Here is a 12,111-nt window from a genome sequence, read left to right on the forward strand (position 1 = left end):
TCCGTAACGCTTCCTTAACGCCTCTGAATCCCGTTGAAAACGTTCTGAAACTTCCTGAAAAGCCTTCGCAATCCCCCTAAAAGCCCCTTGGATCCTATTTAACGCGTCTGAGGCCTTCCGATACCCCAAAAAACGGCTCCACAACGCCTCCGAAACCAGCCTAAAATGCACTGAGACTTCCTGAAATGCCTCCGAAATCCCATTAAGACCCACTCAGACACCACGTAATGCACGTGAGACCCTCGAAAATCCCCATAAATGTACCTGTAACGGATCCATAAACCCATCGAGAAACCTTTGAAACTCTCTGCAATGCTTTCGAAAACCCTCTCAGACCCCCGAAAACCTAGTACCCCGCTGAAACCCCTTGGGACCCACAGAAACACCCTTGTAACCTTTTTTTTGCTCTCCACTATAAATACCGCTAGCCACCGTCGGTTCTGAGTAGCTTTCCTTCTTTTTATGCAGGACATATAATAAGAGGCATACATTGAAAGTAATAAAAATAACATGCACAAAAAGAGGTTTAAGTGTACTGTAATTTGTTGCGGCTTAGCATTCTGAGAAATTTGCTTTGGCATGTTAGCTTTGGTAGATAACATCAGAACATGGTTTTCCGGCGAAAGAAATGAATTTGATACGTTCAACGCTGGAAAATAAATGTCTATCAAACTTTTATGACAAAACTGGATGCATTTCCCAATTTTTTGGTTTTTGATTTTTTTTAATAAACAACGCAGCAATATTTGCAAAATCGGTTTCTTTACACATTTAGAGAAAGGATGACAGTATGTTCTGATTTGGTTTTCTGATTCATTTTTAAACTTTTTCCAATCGTAAAAAAAAACAGGAAATACCTTGATCCTTTTAGCCTTTCTCGTACACCAAGGGTACTGGTACGGCTATATGTTCACTCCAAAAATGACTTTTTGATAGACGTCCCGGAGGGTCGAGTCACATATACCAATCGACTCAGCTCGACGAATTGAGGTGATGTCTTTGTGTGTGTGTGTACAAAACAAACTCACATCCCTTTTTGACAGTAAACCTCAACCGATTTTAATGACCAACGATTCATTCGACGCGGAATCTGGTCCCACTGTTTCCTATTGAAAATGGTTCGGATCGGTCCAGCCGTTCCGAGAGTTATCGCATTTAGGCTGGAACAAAGGGGCCAAATATGAAAATGTTACAAACCCATGCATGCGACACTTCAAACTGCGGCATTTTCGATAACCTAATGAATGGTAAGCAGCAAAATAGTTTTAGACTATATCTGAACCGGTAATGTTCCGGAACGGGTTCCGGGTGTTCTGCCGATTGAAATATAAAAGTGAACTGAACTCATACATGCGATACATCAAATTGCGGCTTTTTCGATGACCAGTTGAACGGTAAGCAGAAAAATTGTTTCAGACCGGTAGTGTTAGATCTGCGAACCAGTAGTGTTCCGGAACCAGTTCCGCGTGTCCTGCCGGAAGTGGCCAAATAAAAAACTCACCCAAACCCATGCATGCGACACATAAAATAGCGTCTTTTTCGAGAATCAGGTGAACAGTAAGCAGCATAATAGTTGCAGACCATATCTGAACCGGTTCCGGGTGTCCCGCCAAAAGTGGTCAATTTAAAAAGAGAACCTAGCACATGCATGCGACACATCAAATAGCGGCCTTTGTGATAACCAGATGAACAGTAAGCAAACAGCAGATGAACAGTAGGAAAATAGTTTCAGACCGGTAGTGTTATATCTGAACCGGTAGTGTTCCGGAACCGGTTTCGGGTGTCCTTCCGGATTAAAATACTGACTCAAATCCTAGCCCAAATGCATGCATGCGACACATTAAATATCAGCTTTTTCGATAATCCTATAAACGGTCAGCAACAAAATAGTCTCTGACCATACCTAAGATGACCGGCAGTGTTGCAGAACCGGGGATGGATGCTTCGCCGAAATTACGAAGGTGAACAAAATCGATACATGAGATAAATATGTGTAAAAGAACAATATCTTGACAAAATGAATCAACGTTGTATGGGAGAATTTGAATTTTATCGCATCAATCCCCTTTTGCGTCTAGAATTATTTTTTTTATATTAACCTATAAACAGTGCTAATAAAATATAGGCTGTGCAGAAAAAAAAAACTTTGTCGAATTGTTTGGATATTGATCGGCAACCGGTGCTAGTGAAGGTGGTCGAGCAGTCATCTGAAAGGTTTGATATTTTTCAGCTCTGCCTACATGTTTAACATAAAGAATAATAAATAAATAATAATAAAGAAGGCATTTTGAAATTTTATCCCTCTTAAGACGTTAGCTTTTTGCAGTACGATGTACACCGTGTCCAATAAGTTCTCATACACAATACAAATTTAGAAAATATCATTTTATTTCACATATGTGATTCATACTTTCAAAATGAATACATGTATTGAAAGGTCACATAATACTGATTAAATAAATCATACGGTTTAGAATAACTTTATTTTCTATTTGTTTTTATAAGCTTAGCAGTACACTTCCGTTTTCTGAAATTTGTTTTCTCCGGCACGCAAGAAAAATATCCGAAAAAAAATCATTCTACGGTAGCGAAATAGAGTCCATAAGGATAAAATTCGAGTTTGTATCCCAAGCTATGTACCAATTGGATATACTAAGGCTAAAACAATACAGTTTTAGAGATGATATGGTAAGAAATACGCAAGTAAGCTCAACTTGGGCTGATTTTCATGAAAATAACCGTTATATCAAAGACAACCATCATAAAACGTAAATTTTGGACAAAATTTACCACAATAGGAATACAAGCATGTTTTATAAGTGAAAATTGTGTGAATCAACCAGATAAGATGCACCCATGCTTCTTTAACACAACAAATCTCATTAAAACAGGTAAATGCACATTTTTGTTTAATTTACGTTTTATTTTGTACAAAATAAAACGGCTCCGTACTTTACCAATACAGGATCTCATATTTTTTCTCTTCTGGTCATAGATGCTACTAGCAATGGGGAGGACAGGAACCTAATTTGTTTCAACTTAAACCCATCACTCGTTAAAATACGACGAAATGCCAATGAAATGGCGTGCGTGCCAGCTGCAATGGACTTACGACACATAAGCGATCAGCAGAGAAGGATATAGGACATTTAGTTCTGAAACATATGCTGTATTTGGTGAATGTTAGTTGGCCTTTCAATAAATAAATTTAATTTGAAAATCCTAATTATAGATGTGAAATGAATTGAATTTGATTTTGTATGAGAACTTATTGGACACGGTGTAGTAGTGCACGTTCAGGGTTAAATAGACCACAGCATCCTACTAGGGTTAAGGTGAAATTAGAGTCCCCCAGAAAATTTCTTAACAAATCCGATAAGTTAAGCGACTTTGCCTAATTGTTTGGGTACTTTTTCATCAAATACATTTATTATTTATCACCCCTCACCTTGACGATTCAACAAGCACTGTGACAAAAGAAAAAAATTAGATTTGTTGCGTTCCAAAGTTTTCTCAGTATTCAGGAGCACTTCGGCTTACGTCGAAGAAAAGATCATGAGTTCATATTCACGAGAAAGGCACTATCACCACTAGGTGGACAAGTCTGGTTTTTTTAAATGAGTACCTATGGAAACTAATTTTGAAAATGTTGCTTCGTTATTTAAAAATATCAAAAGCCAAAAAATAAGGAAATGCATCAAGTCGTCCATTCATTTTAAGATGGATTTAGGAAGGGTTCAACATCAACTGTTCAACATTGTACCTTATGTAGCGACTAAAAGTTCTGGCGTGTAGATATTATACGATCACACGATTGCACAAGCTTGGCTTTGCAAATGGTATGGATATGTTCATATGTATGATTGGTCAAAATGTGACCACAATATTTTAAATTGGCAGAGATGAGCAGAGAACTCCAAACATGTGACCGGGAGTGTACGCAAGCATTTTCAAAGTAAAACAATCAGGCTAACAAAGTGACGTGAACCCAAAAGTGCGACAGTTGTCATCTATCCAGCTGACAACCGATCGACCTCATTCCTGTATCTAATGATCGTCAATGTCCGTTGCCATACCGCCGCCAACCGGACCGGAAGACTGATCATCTGCGATCGATCTTTGCCCCAACTTTGTTTACCAAACATAACGGGCAAATGTTAGGGTAATGCGTCTAGTATTGGGTATACAATTCGAATTTCTTGAAGTGTTGGAAATTTGGGTGCAAATAATTACGTTCGGGATGGCAATGTTTCTGTTTATGCTGCCAGTTTGATTAGTGGTTGTACGATAAATCTTCATTGTTGCCATATGGCACGAGAGTACAGATTTTGACCATTTTAGTTTGCCAAAGGAAGTAGGTATGAGCCTGAGCTTGTTGAACCGCCTGGCAATTTGTTACTACTCAGTTTCTTCAGCAAGAATGCAGGTCAGTTTAGGAGTGGAGAGGAATTGATTATGCATTCGCTCGTCCACTGCGTCTGTGTGAATTTATGTCGATGTTGGTTGTAGGGGTTGTCGCTTGTCAGATGCACTGGATTGAAAGGCAAGACATTCTGCAGACATAATCGGATCAGTAGAACACATATAAGAGGGTTCGCTAAGCTAAGCTAATTTTTGTATGATTTGGTAATGTAAAAAAAATACAGAATGCGTCAAAGGATAGATGCCAGTAATGCTTCTGATCTCAATCAGCCCTTAACCTTAACTAGCTTGCACCCTTACACTGTATATTGCTCTAGTCAACGACGAATGTACGTTTCTATCCAACCATCACTCATCCATCCGATCCACCTCTCGTCCAACACTTCGTGGGTGGTTGGAAACCGCGGCGCTCCACGATGTCTGCCTGCCTCATGTATACATGTGCTCAGAAGTCAACTCGTGGAACGCTTTTTTACGGGTTTTGAGTGAGCAAAATGAGATTCTTTCTTCGTCGACGTTGTTTAGGTTTTCATTATCGAGCGTGGAGCACGTTCTTCGGTTTCGTTGTTAGGTCGTTCTATTTTCGAATGTTTTGAAAGTGTTTGGTGGAGACGCGTGGTTGACTTCGGATGATCGGTTCTCGTTCGACTCCCGCCGACGACGACGTGTTACGAAATCTAGTGCTGCCTAGTTGCTATAGACGAGCGTTCCGGTTGGTTGCTTATCCACACGCGTAGAGCGCGGAGTTTCCAAAGACGCGTGTTTAATTGGGCGCATTTTACGATCGTGATGTTCGATTTGGCGCAATTTGTTCGCGTCGGTGATAGGTTTGATGCAACCGAAATTTGACAGTTGCGTGCCGCGCTCGGTGATTTATGCAGAACCGGGTTGATTGGCCGGGAAATGGTTCTAGCCAGTTGATATCAGACATCAATTAGAAACAATTTAGTCCACGCAGGAAGATATATTCCTCTCAATTTGTTCCTACGACATCCGCAACAATTCATCATCCAGCGATGTATTTCGGGCAATCTAGGAACGAGGTTTCATCAGAAAGTTTCTGCTGCTGTCGAATCAGTGCTGTCATGCTAAAATCAGAGCTGGTTACCCAAGTTTTCAAAATAGCTGCGCCCCTTATGATGCTACGCCCCCATATAAATAATTCAAGCATTGCGCTCAATTTAACTATTTTGCTGTTCCCAAAATAAAGCAAACAAGACAATTTTCCCGCTCACAAAAAAGTGTTAGTCTTGGATGTTAAAATTGCGCTCATCTTATACCAAAAAAGGATAATAGATTTTTCAGTTCCCAAAATATAAAGTGGCTATCTCAGATTCGAAAACAGCTGTCATCGTAAATCAATAACAATGTGAAAATTCCTTCGCTTTTCAATGAGCTGCGATCTCAGTCGTAGAAATTCCCTCAAAATATATCATTAACAATGTAATATATGAAATTACGGATTTATATGATTTTGTTTGGACAAGTTTAATCATATTTGAAAAATAATAGTGTAATAGTTTTCAATTTATCAAATTTGTTGGTCGGAAAAAAATACATATCATAATTCAAAGATAAGTGGTGTAATAGCTGCAAACTTCATAAAATAAAAAAAAAACTAGTGGTGATATCAGATGAAAAACTTGCACTCATAATATCAAGTAGAATGTGACAAATTTTAATTCAATTTAACTATATTCTATTTATACTAGAAAATTGCTCTCATCTAGAGGTGTGCGCCGCCGCGCCGCGCCGCGCCGATGAGAAATCGGCGTGAATCGGCGTGCGGCTCCCTAAGCCAACAAGAATCAAAAATACTATAATTTTTAAATGGAGATAGGTAAAGGGGGGTTATACCCATGCGCTGGTGGAAAAAGTTTATGGTTATGTTGTTTGAAGCCGATCCAGGAAGCATCGGCGTGTCGGCGTGGCAAACGGCGGCGGCGGCGGCGTGAAAACCGCACGCCGATCGGCGTATCCCTTCTCAGAAAGGCTACCATCATCAAAACCAAACAATTTCTGCAGCAGCACATAGCTAGATGTCCATTTGTTGCAATCCAATCATTAGAAAGTAATTTACTTTGTTCACAATTGTTTGAGAAGCCCCACGCCGATGCACGCCGATTTTACGCCGAATATTCGGCGCACACGTCTACTCTCATCGCAAATTGATAAAAATGTGAGAATGTCTGTCTAGCCATTTAAAATAAAGGATTTGCAATCTAAGATGATAAAATATATTATCTAATTGAAAACATTGAGACAATTTTGAAGTACTTAAACAAAATAAACGAGTTTGAATGTTAGATGAGACCATTGCGCTCTTCATACATTAAAAACAGAAATTAATTTGTCGGCTCCCCAAAATAGAAGCGGCGATCGAGGCGGCGATCTTATATTCATAAAACTTCACTCATCGGATAGCCATATGAAACTTCGTCGCTCTTTATAATAAAAGAGTCGCGTACTTAGTTGGAAAAATGTTGCTGTCATATTAAATAGATAATTTGAAAATTGCGCTCATCAAACATGTAAAAATGTTCGCTCTCCTCATAATAATAAAAAAAAAACTGAAAACTGAAACGATTTCTGTTAACTGGCCAAAAGAGAAAAAACTTTCACTAACTTAGAAAAATTTGACCTACCCTAATACGTTAACTACTTTGAATTACCCTAATGAACTAGATGTAACTTGTTTTCCTTTCCAAGTAAACTTACACTACCACAACTATAGACAACCTGTGTAACCCAGTCAGAACAGAAATAAAATGAGTCTATTAGCCTGTGTACACACAGCATATGCTGTCAAAATTCCTTTGGCTTTTGACTTATACTGTGAGCTCTGTTTAGGTGCTATCCTGCTCACTCATACAGGAATTTTGAACACAGTGCTCGCAGTAAAAGTCAAAATCTCACAGCATGCAGAGGCTAATTGCAAACAGTAAAGCTGTTCGGGCGCGTTCTTTCGTTATTTCTCCCCGTCCGAATAATTCCCCGCGAGTTGGAAGTCCGCCATATTCGAAGTCCGCTGCGAAACCCTCGAAGGCCGGTTCCCGAGATTTGGTCGGTTGTGAGCTGTGACCGGGACCGGAAAAAAATCTGGATTTTACATGGTCCTTCGGCTCGGATTTTCGGTTCGGTCGTTTTCCCGGTATGCAAAAGTGCAAATCCGTCCGACTCGTGTTACTGTGAAATTCAGTGTTTGGACGAAAAAGTGATCAGTGAACCACTCGGCAGTTTTTCTTCCCTTCTGTTGGTTCTGTTTCAATTACCAAGCGGTGTATGTTCTCTCGTCGAGTCGCATGTTTCACGAAGGAACACAAAGAGGATACTCCGATATAAACAAGCTGCGGCGATGAGCGGGTATCGCTAAGTGTAACACTTACCGATGATCGCTCATCGTTGGCTTGGGGCAACTGTGAATAATCGTTATTTTCATAAGTGTTTAATGCGTTTTCGCTTTAAAAACGTGAAATACTATTTAATTTAACTGTATTCATGACGTTGCAGGTTGTGTAGTCACAATAAAAAAGAATTATGGCAATAAAATATTCTTACCGAATGCATCGCTTTCATTAGCGTCATCGAGCATCTTCTCTCTTGATTGCGCTCTCGTTTCGAACCGGGCAAGAGAATGAACAGCATTTCGGGGAGCGTTCCCGAGCATGTTGGTTCATGAAATGTTACATTCGCGAATATATCACTTGCTGAGCATGGACCATTCAGTGGTTCGCGATAAAAATCCACACACTGCTGTGAAATTACGCCAAGGATTGGCTGACACCGACAAGGTGTAGTGAAATTGAATCCTCCACATAAAATTGTGCGAGAAACGGTGAAAAAAGTGCGAAAGTGGCTAAAAATCGACGAAATTCGGTCGATATCCGAAATTGCGCAGTGAAATTTCTCGAAGCGCCACCGAAAGAAAAGAGAAGTTCAAGGGCGGCCATCTTGTGCCGAGAAATTTCCACGAGATTCAGCCAGGTTTCAGAGTGTGTGAGTGAAGGAGATCCAACTTGGATCACGAAGTACAGTGCCAGTGTATTGTGGGGAAAGAAAGCAGAGAAGATACGGCACTTGTGAGTGTCTTTAGTGGTGGCTACCCCGACCACTGCGGCTGAGTGGTACAGGCCATCCAAGTGAGAAGAGAATAGTGCGCCGTTCAGTTGTTGCTGTGTATTCCCCACGCAGACCGAGGATTATTTGCGTGTATGCTACCTGCGCTGCTGCTATGTGCGTCGGCGAGAGCAGAGCAAAGAGCGAACTGCCGTTCGTTTGCTCGCGTTTCATTTTCCACGCTGTTCCCGAGGATTCTCTGCCAGCCAGCCACAACAGGGATCGACTGCTGCTGCCGTCATTGAGTGAGTACCTACGCTGCTTCTTTATCATTGCACACGACTCGCGTCGTGGTTCGTTAACCCGTGCCGTTGTCGTCGGCGTCGGTGAGGTACGACTGTTCGTCGTCTCGTTTAGTCGGTTCGGTTGGTCGAGCCTATTGGGGACTACGAAGGTTGATGAGCCGGGAAACACTCTTTCTTCCTACGGGGTTTCTTATGGGAGTATGAGTGAAAAAAAAGCAAAAAATCTTCTTTCCTTCACTTTCTCACAGAAAACCGCAAACAAAATCATCACCTTCGTAGTCCCCAATTGCTGGCACGGAAAGAAATTCGTTTCGTTTCGACTATCGCGTTGAGCCACCGTAAAGACAATGATTAAGGTTGAGGGTGATAAACAAGCAGATGTCCTGAGCCGGGTTCCTGATTTCCACTTTTTATCTTCTTCCACATTCGAAGACAGTCAGCAGCGAACGGTTGTCGCTTTAGTTCGTGTGTATGCTTGTCAGCAACGACAGCAAACTCCGGCGAACGGTGGAAAGCCACACTTGGAAATTACTCATTCGTCAACATTCGCATCGCAAGCGAATGCGATTCGTGAGCAGGGATGGCAAAAATACTTTTTTCTCTTTTCCGTTCATCGATACTGGCAGTAAAATAAAAACAAAACAACGGCAGCACCAATACCATCAGACGCCGCGCCGACGGCAGTCAAGCAGACGCTTGATGGTTTTCGCTTCTCCACGAAAACATTTATGAGCAGTCATGCTGAGGCGGGTGATTGCGAAAAATGTCAAATATTTTCAACTGCTAATAACTCACTTGTTTTAAGAAATAATTTAAATCGATTTGCACAAATAGCTAGAGTACACTCCTAGCTTTGTGATGCATGTAAAGAAGTTTGTCTGGAAGCGGTTTGAAACGCAGAAAAATGCGAAAACGGGAGAGACAGAAATTTTTGTCGTGGTTGTGCTCGAGTACTGGCGCTCTCGCGCTTGGAAACCGTTTCGAGGAAGAAGGCTGCAGGAAAAAAAAATGTTATGACATTTATTTTTCGAACAGTTTAAGTTTGGCTGGGCCTATGATGTTCGTGTGGAAAAATGTCAAATGTACAGCCGGTAACCGTTTTTTCCAGTACATTTCTCATCCCTGTTCGTGAGTGATGCGATTGATATTGTGCATACGAATATTGGATGTTTTTGAATTATTTTCTTTGCTAATCTAGCATTTCAACAACAATACAGTAAAAATGTACAGGGGATACTCAAAATAACTGGGACAGGTAAAATTTTCACTTGTCAAAAAATGTTCAATTCGCTGTAAATTTTTGAAAAGGGCATCAAATATTCTCAAATTTTCACTGTAAGTTCATCAACTAGTTGTGGAGAATTCCCAGAAGAAATTCCTGGAGGAATTTTTGGAAGAATTTCTTGAGGATTAACTAAAAAAAATTCAAGAGAAATCCCTGGAGGAATTCCTGGACGAATCCCAGGAGGAATCCCTGGAGGTATTCCTGGAATAACGCCTATAGGAATTCCTGGGGGAATCCCTGGAGGAGTTCCTGTAGGAATTCCTGGAGGATTTCCTGAGAAATTCCTGGAGGAATACCTAGAGGTATTTCTGGAGGAAATTCTGGAGGAATCTTTGGAGGAATCCCTGGAGGAAGCCCTAGAGGAAGCCCTAGATGAATTACTGGAGGTATCCCTGGAGAAATCCCTGGAGGAATTCCTGGAGGAATACTTGGAAAAATTCTTGGAGGAACCCTGGAGAAATTCCTTAAGAAATCCCTGGAGAAATTCCTCGACGAATCGCTGGATGTATTCCTGGAGGAATCCCTGGACGAATTCCTTGAAGAAACCTTGGAGGAACTCCTGGAGCAATCGCTAGGGGAAATCCAGTAAGTATTCCTGGAGGATTTTCTGAGGACTTCCTTGAGGATTTCCTGTAGGTATTTTTGGAGAAATTCCTGTAGGAATGCTTGAAGGAATCCCTGGAGGTATTTTTGAAAGAATTATGATAATTAGCTTTATTAAGGACAGGGCCCCTATAGCCACAGCTATAAAGGCGTGGGTATTCAGTATGACCAAGCTGAGGGTGACGGGTTCGATTCCCGGTCAGTCCAGGATTTTTTCGTAATGGAAATTTCCTTGGGCATAGAGTATCTTCGTGCCTGCCACACGATATACACATGCACAATGGTCATTGGCAGAGGAAGCTCTCAGTTAATAACTGTGGAAGTTCTCATAGAACACTAAGCTGAGTAGCAGGCTTTGTCCCAGTTGGGACTTTACGCCAAGAAGAGGAGGAGCTTTATTAAGGAAATTTTCAGCCCTTGGCTGGTCGATCTCCGGTTTTTTTGAAAGAATTCGTGCAGGATTTCTTGGAGGAAACCCTGGAGGAAGCCCTGGAGGAATTCCTGGAGGTATCCCTGGAGAAATTCATGAAAAAAAAATCCTTGGAGGAATACTTGAAAAAAAAAAACCCTAGAGAAATTCGTTAAGGAATCCCTGGAGAAAATCCTGGAGGAATCGATGGATGTATTCCTGGAGGAATCCCTGGAGGAATTGCTTAAGGAAACTTTGGGGGAATTCCTGGATGAATTCCTTAAGGAGTCCTTGGAGGAATTCCTGGAGCAATCCCTGGAGAAATTCCTTGAGGAATCCCTGTAGGAATTAATGGAGGAATTTCTGGAAGATTCCCTAGAGAAATCCCTGGAGGAAATCCTGGAGGAATCCATGACGAAATTCCTGGAGGAATCCTGGAAAAATTATTTAAAGATTCCCTGGAGAAATTCCTGGAAGAATCCCTGGGGAAATTCCTGGTGTAATTTCTTAAGGTATACTTGGAGGAATCCCTGGAGCAATTCCTGGAGGTATTTCTGGAAGATCCCCTGGAGGAGCCCTTGGCGAAATTTCTGGAGGCGCCCTGGAGGAATTCCTTAAGGAATCCCTGGAGAAACTCCTGGAGGAATCCCTGGAGAAATTCCTGGTGGAATTCTTGGAGGTATTCCTGGAGGAATCCTTCAGGTATCAGTAGGTCGGCTCCAGAGGCACGTTCTCCTCCATTTCGGAATTTCCTGAGGAATTCCTGGAGGAATCCCTGCAGGTATTTTTTAGAGGAATCCTTGCAGGAATCCCTGGAGGAAGCCCAGGAGGAATCCCTGGAGGTATTTTTTGAAGAATTTCTGGAGGAATCCCTGGGGGAATCCCTGGAGGAAGCCCAGGAGAAATCCCTGGAGGTTATTTTTGGAGGAATTCCTGGATGAATCCTTGGAGGAATCCCTAGAGAAAGCCCTGGGGGAATTCCTTGAGGAATCCCTGAAGGAGTTTCTGGAGGAATCCTTGCATGAATTTTT

Source organism: Aedes albopictus, chromosome 2, assembly GCF_035046485.1.
Source record: "Aedes albopictus strain Foshan chromosome 2, AalbF5, whole genome shotgun sequence".
NCBI classification, from domain to species: domain Eukaryota; kingdom Metazoa; phylum Arthropoda; class Insecta; order Diptera; family Culicidae; genus Aedes; species Aedes albopictus.